This window comes from Myxine glutinosa, chromosome 4 (genome assembly GCF_964187855.1).
Source record: "Myxine glutinosa chromosome 4, kmMyxGlut1.1, whole genome shotgun sequence".
Classification (NCBI taxonomy): Eukaryota; Metazoa; Chordata; class Myxini; order Myxiniformes; family Myxinidae; genus Myxine; species Myxine glutinosa.
In genome coordinates this window covers 204,725,865-204,732,852 of record NC_136264.1, presented here as the reverse complement: position 1 = coordinate 204,732,852, position 6,988 = coordinate 204,725,865, and positions in this window count along the sequence as shown.

Sequence of the window (6,988 nt, the reverse complement as noted above, 5' to 3'; positions counted from 1 at the left end):
ACTCTCTGCTCACTTTCACTCTTTCATTCCCCTTTTCTCCCGCCTCTGGAACAAACTCCCTCACTCCCTTCAATCCCACTCCTCCCTCCAGGTCTTTAAAACAGCTGTTCACCACCATCTCTTATCTTCCCCCATCCAAAACCTTGATCTTTTCTACCCCCGCTAATTCACCCAAGATACACTTTTTTGAAATACCGACTTCTTTCCTGGAAGTTCTAGCAATGTCCATGTGTTTTATGCCTCTTATCTTTCCCCCCACCCCACCCTTCCCATGCCTCCAACCCCCAAGCCCACTCCCTCCCACAGATCTCCCGATGTCCCTGTTCTCTGCTGTTGTACTTATGTGCTTCCATCTCTCTCCCCATCTTGTCTCCCACTCCCTTTATTGTATGTTTTGTCTGTCCATTTTGTTTTTGTGTGATTGATTTTAGCTCTTACACGAGCCTCGATCTTGTATACAAAAAAAAAAAAATGGAATGGAGGGAGAGGGGGAGGGCGAGGGGGTTGGGGTTGGGGAGAAGAGGAAAGTATAATGGGGGAAAGGAGCAGGTGAGGGGGGGGGGCAGGTGAGGAAGGGGCACAGTTAAAATTCCAACATTTGTGCGCAACTAAATATAGCTTCATATAAAAGGCAACTAACACCATATTGTTGTTGAAACACAACGCCATGTCATTCTGTAAATTGACATTTAGCCGGCTGTCCTGTCCAAGTGACAACTGGTAACGTCCTTACGTATTACAAAACAAGACGCCACGGTGCACCCTTGACGGAGACCAAGGCCCCACGAAATTTCTAGGCCAGGATTGGAATCCTCATTTTGGAATTGCTTTGTACCTGAACAGGCAGCATGAACCCTTTATGCCTCGGTATTAAATTGCACGAAACAAAGGTAGGATAGCTTCACATTCTCCAAAAAAGAGAATGAAAATACAGCGTCAGCAGGAGTGGAATGAAAGTTAGGTACCGTGAAAATGTTTAATAATAATTTTTTTAAACCGCCAAAACAAACACACACGAAAAAAAATTCCCATTTTTATTTTTAACACCTTGGAGATATCCCTGAGGCTGCCACACTTTGCTCATCCCCACTTCCCCCGTTCCCCCAATGAAATGAAGTCGTTAGCTCGACGGATCTATTTAATCTGCTGTTGGTGTATCAAAGTCATGATGGGCCTCCAACTAAGTAAAATTCCCCGCGTTTCCAAAGTATGAGTCACCATTCCAAAGATGCGATTTGCTTTTCAACAGCCAATTAAAAATTCCAAAATGTCATGTTTTCCTCGACTCCTGGAATTAACATGGAATTGCAAATTAAATATCATGTTGTGTTCTTTCTGTCTCGATCAATTCTGGGGCCCCCAAACCTCTGTTATGGTGAACCGAGCCTGGAATTGGATGGGAATCAAATTAATTTCAGGATAGAGATCCTGAAGTCGATTTCGATATGTGAGGCTGAATCTCATGGCAAGGAGTACATTCGGTGGTTTTTACCAATCCCATCTCGGTGGTAATCAGACCATGAATTTGGACAGGATGTTAGTGACAACTCATCCAACTCTGCGGAAAAACACCCGAGGGATCATGAACATCGACTGGCTGGCAAATCCAGCTTAAAGTCCTGTCCAAAGAACAGCATACTCCTGGATGCAACACCCTGCCGAAGAAACACCAGTTTACAGCCTGGTCGGGAATGAAATCTGGAAGAGACAGCTCAAAGTAAAATGTCCAAATAATACAATATTAAAGCGCGGCGTTACGCGCGCTGCTTGCGAGCAAGGAGGAAGCGGACAAGCGGTAACTTATAAGCGTCTTTATTTCAGGAGCTCACTGTAACACTGGCTGCGCACCCGGTGTATATCATGAGGCCACGCCTACCCCTCGGGCGTGGCCACCGCCCACTTGGTGCCCGGAATGATGTCACCATGCCAGTGGGCTTTTGTGTCCGCCACACGTGCCCCCCCAGAATTCCCACGCACCTGGAGGGCCAGTTTGCGGGGCAGACGAATGACCCGGCCGAAGCGCCCCCTGGCGATCGGCGGCGTCCGGGGTGCAGGGATGCCAGGTGGGATGCCCCTGGCCGCCCCTGGGATGGGTGCAGGACCGGGGGGCGGCATGGCGGCGGGGCTGGGCGGTGCCGGGGGTCCGCCCACAGGGGGGCGGCCCCGACGTGGGGGTCAGGCCACTGGCAGTGGATGGTCCACGTCGAGGTGGGCCGGCTTGAGGCGGTCTACCGAAACGCGGTCAGGAGTACCGCCGATGTCCAGGGTGAAGTGCTTTGCCCCGGTCTCCAGCATGCGGAAAGGCCCGTCGTACGGGGGCCGCAGTGGTGTCCGGTGGGCATCGTGGCGGACGAAGACGTACTCCGCCGTGCGAAGCTCCGGGGCGACGTGCGTCGGTGGGTGCCCGTGGCATGCCGTTGGCACCGGGGCGAACCTCTGGGCGGTCTCTTGCAGAGCGGAGCGCTGCTGTGCCGCGGACCATGGTGCCGTGGAGTCGGGGTGGAACTCGCCCGGCACCCGCAGCGGTTGCCCGAAGACCAACTCCGCCGCAGATGCGCGCAGGTCCTCCTTGGGCGCCGTCCGGAGGCCCAGCAGGACCCAGGGGAGCCTGTCGACCCAGCCGCCGTCGCGTAGGGTGGCCCGGAGCGCGGCCTTCAATGAGCGGTGAAATCGCTCACACAGGCCGTTAGCCTGGGAGTGGTAGGCCGTGGTTCGGTGCAGCCGGACCCCGAGCCCCTGCGCGACCGCCCCCCAGAGCTCCGAGGTGAACTGGGGGCCGCGGTCGGACGAGATGTCTGAGGGGGCGCCGAACCGGGCGACCCAGGTGGCGATGAAAGCCTGCGCGACATCGGCCGCCGTTGTCGACGCCAAGGGCACGGCCTCCGGCCACCGGGTGGTGCGGTCCACCATGGTGAGGACGGAGGTGAAACCCCGCGAGGGGGGCAGAGGTCCCACCAGGTCCACGTGGACGTGGTTAAACCGGCGTTCCGGCACCGTGAACGGGGCCAACGGGGCCTGGGTGTGCCGGTGCACCTTGGCGCGCTGGCACGCGAGGCACGTCCTGGCCCAGCCGCGGACGGCCTTCCGGAGGCCATGCCAGACGAACTTGTCGGCGATCAGCCTTTGGGAGGCTCTCGCGCCCGGGTGGGACAGGCCGTGGATGGCGTCAAACACCTGGCGCTGCCAGCCCGCGGGCACGATGGGGCGAGGACGCCCGAGGGAGACGTCGCACAAGAGGGCCGCGCCCGCGCCGTCGAACGCCACCTCGGTGACGCGGAGGCCCGTGACGGCGGTCCGCAAGGCCTGGACGTCGGGGTCAGCGGCCTGGTCCGCTGCCATCCGGGCATAGTCGATGCCGAGGTGGACTGCGTGGGCGACGGCCCGGGAAAGGCAATCCGCCACCGGGTTGTCCTTCCCCGCGACGTGCTGGATGTCCGTCGTGTACTCGGACACGGCCGAGAGGTGACGCTGCTGCCGGGCCGACCACGGCTCGGTGACCTTGCCCATCGCGAAGATCAGCGGCTTGTGGTCGACGAAGGCAGTGAACGCACGGCCCTCGAGCAGATGGCGAAAGTGCCTGACCGCCAAGTGAAGCCCGAGCAACTCGCGGTCGAAGGTACTGTAACGGCGTTCGGGCGGGCGAAGCTGCCGGCTAAAGAACGCCAGCGGTTGCCAATCTCCACGCACCCATTGCTCGTGCACCGCGCCCACTGCGTAGTCCGAGGCATCGGTGGTGAGGGCGATCGGTGCATCGGGCGCCGGGTGCGCGAGCATGGTGGCGTTAGCCAAGGCGAGCTTCGCGCCCGTGAACGCCGTGTCCATCTGCTCGGTCCAGGTAACGTCGCCTTTGCCCGGCTTACCTCGGAGAGCTTCGTGCAGGGGGCGCAGGAGCTGGGCGATACGGGGCAGGAACCGATGGTAAAAGTTCACCATGCCCAGGAACTCCTGCAGCCCTCTGATCGTGCGGGGGCGCGGAAACCCCTTCACCGCCTCCACCTTGGCCGGCAGGGGGACGGCTCCGTGCCTGATGACACGGTGCCCCAGAAAATCGATTATGGTGGCGCTGAACCGGCACTTTGCGGGGTTCACAATCAGGCCATGCTGGCCCAGGCGTTCGAAGAGCGTGCGGAGGTGGCGTAGGTGCTCTTCGCGGGACGCGCTGGCGACGAGGATATCGTCCAGGTAGCCGTAGACAAAATCCAAGTCACGCAGGACGCTGTCCATCAGTCGCTGGAACGCCTGAGCCGCATTCTTCAGACCGAAGGGCATGCGCAGGAACTCGAAGAGACCGAATGGCGTGATGACCGCCGTCTTCGGGACGTCCTCCGGCCTGACGGGGACCTGATGGTAGCCGCGTATGAGGTCCACCTTCGAGAAGAAGGACATGCCCGCCAAACGGGCAGAAAAGTCCTGAATGTGGGGGACAGGGTAGCGGTCGGGAGTCGTGGCATCATTGAGACGGCGATAGTCCCCGCACGGTCGCCATCCCCCGCCGGGCTTCGGCACGATGTGCAGCGGCGACGCCCAAGCGCTCTCTGAGCGCCGAACGATGCTGAGTCGCTCCAGGGTAGCGAACACCGCTTTTGCCACCGCCAGCTTCGTCGGCTCGAGGCGGCGTGCCCGGGCGTAGACCGGTGGCCCGACGGTGGGTATGTGATGGGCCACCCCGTGCTTGACGGCCCCCGCCGAGAAGGTGGGCCGCGTGAGGGCCGGGAAGCCGGCGAGGAAGCGGGTGAATGCGTCCGCTGCCGGAAGCGTACACACCAACGTGGCCGGAACCGAACCGTTCGGCAAGCCGCTTGGCAAGCCGCTCGTTGAGCTGGGCAACGCACAAGTGAGCGAGCTGAACGTCTCGGCCTGGACAAGACGTCTGCGCTTGACGTCGACCAGGAGCCCATTAGCGCACAGGAAGTCCGCGCCAAGCAGTGCCATGGGCACATCGGCGGTGACGAACGTCCATCGGAAAACCTGCCCTCCGAACCGCAGAGAGAGGCAGCGTTTTCCGTACGTACGGATGGGCGTCCCGTTCGCGGCAAGCAGCGCGGGGCCCCCACCCGCGGCGTGCTTGTCTGACGTGCCGGCGGGAACGACACTCACCTGCGCTCCCGTGTCACACAGGTAACGGCGCCCGGAGAAGGTGTCCGTTATGAACAGCAGGCTGCTCGAACGGCCGGCGCTCATCGCCACTATTGAGCGCCGGCCCAGGCGTTTCCCGACCTGTTGAAGGAGCATGGCGGATGACACTGCCGAGCTTCGTGGCCGAACTTGGCGTGGAACCAGCACCAGGTGGTGGAGCTGGAGGAGCGCGGCTGGCTCCGCCAGGCCGGTGGAGTTGGCGGGTTTCCCTGCGGTGGCGGTTTTAGCCGCGGCGGTGGGCGGGGCATGGCGGCGGTCACGAGGTGCGTATCAGCATGCTGAGTATGCTGTATAAGCTGATGCTGTGGATCAGCAGCATCAGCAGCAGCATCAGCAGCATCAGCCACGAGGGCCGTGACGGCCACGCCGACTCTCGCCCGCGTGTCCGAAGTGGCGAAGTACTTGTCCGCCTCGGCCGCCAATGCTCGGGGTTCCGTTAGCCCGGTCCCGGCCAACGCGAGGCGAACCTGCGCTGGAAGTTGGCGACGGAAAAGCGCCCGGAATAGAGAACCGGGGGCTTCGTCGCCCAACAGTGACAGCATATGGTCCATTCGGACCGACGGGCGCGTGTCACCGAGCTCGGGGAGATCCAGGAGGCGGTCGGCCCATGCGTCGTCCGTGAGGCCGAACGTGGCTAGGAGTAGCCGCTTGAGTGCCTCGTACTTGTGGCCGTCCGGTGGGTGGCGAAGGACGGACACAACTCGAGCGGCCGTGCCGGGCCCGAGGGAGGCGACGACGTGGCAATAGCGCGTGTCATCGCCGGTGAGGCGCCGAAGCTGAAATTGGGCTTCGGCCTGGACGAACCAGACTTCGGCCTGAGCCTCCCAAAATTCGGGAAGTTTGATGAAGTTGGCCATGGCAATGGCGTCGCGTGTGGAAGGATCGCTCCGGCAGATCCAACGTCAAGGGGGTCACCAGTAAAGCGCGGCGTTATGCGCGCTGCTTGCGAGCAAGGAGGAAGCGGACAAGCGGTAACTTATAAGCGTCTTTATTTCAGGAGCTCACTGTAACACTGGCGCGCTCCGGGCTGCGCGCCCGGTGTATATCATGAGGCCACGCCTACCCCTCGGGCGTGGCCACCGCCCACTTGGTGCGCGGAATGATGTCACCACGCCAGTGGGCTTTTGTGTCCGCCACAATATCATGTACTACTAGTGATAATGAATAGTTATTATCCGAGTAGTAAACATAATAATGGGCTGCATGGGATGCACTCACTCGCCTTTGGGATTTCTAGCTTGGGTTGGAATGTCACCACAGCTATAAACTACCAACCTGGTGTTCAGTAGGCAGGGCGATGCATCAACGCCTCTCGGATAGGCGTTAAAAAGGTCTCCCGTCTGTGAGCATCAGTTGGTGGACGTTAAATATCCCATGGTGTTCTTTGCGAAGAGTAAGGTGAGTTATCGCCGGCCGGCCTGAACAAATTGCAAATTCCTGGCTGGAATGATTGCTGGGAAGACAATGGCAAATCGCCTAACATAACCTGTACCGAAACAACTGCGGCAGCAAAGAGTTAGTACAAATCCGGATCAGACATGACAACTACAATGATACTCGGTAGAGCGCATACCTCCACCAGGATGAATACTTTACGTTTTGTATCCCACAGATAGGCCAGATCTGCATTGGGCCTGAATCAAAATCTAATCACTTGTTCTTCTCGCCTAACCAACGCATCCACCAAGTTTTGTCATAATCTGTCAACAACCTTTTTTGAGATGCATACATTGCCTTCAAAAAAGTATTCACACCCCTTGACTTTTCACATTTTGTTGTGTTACAGCCTGAATTTAAAATGGATTAAATTGAGATTTCTTACGGCATTGATCTACACATAATACGCCATACG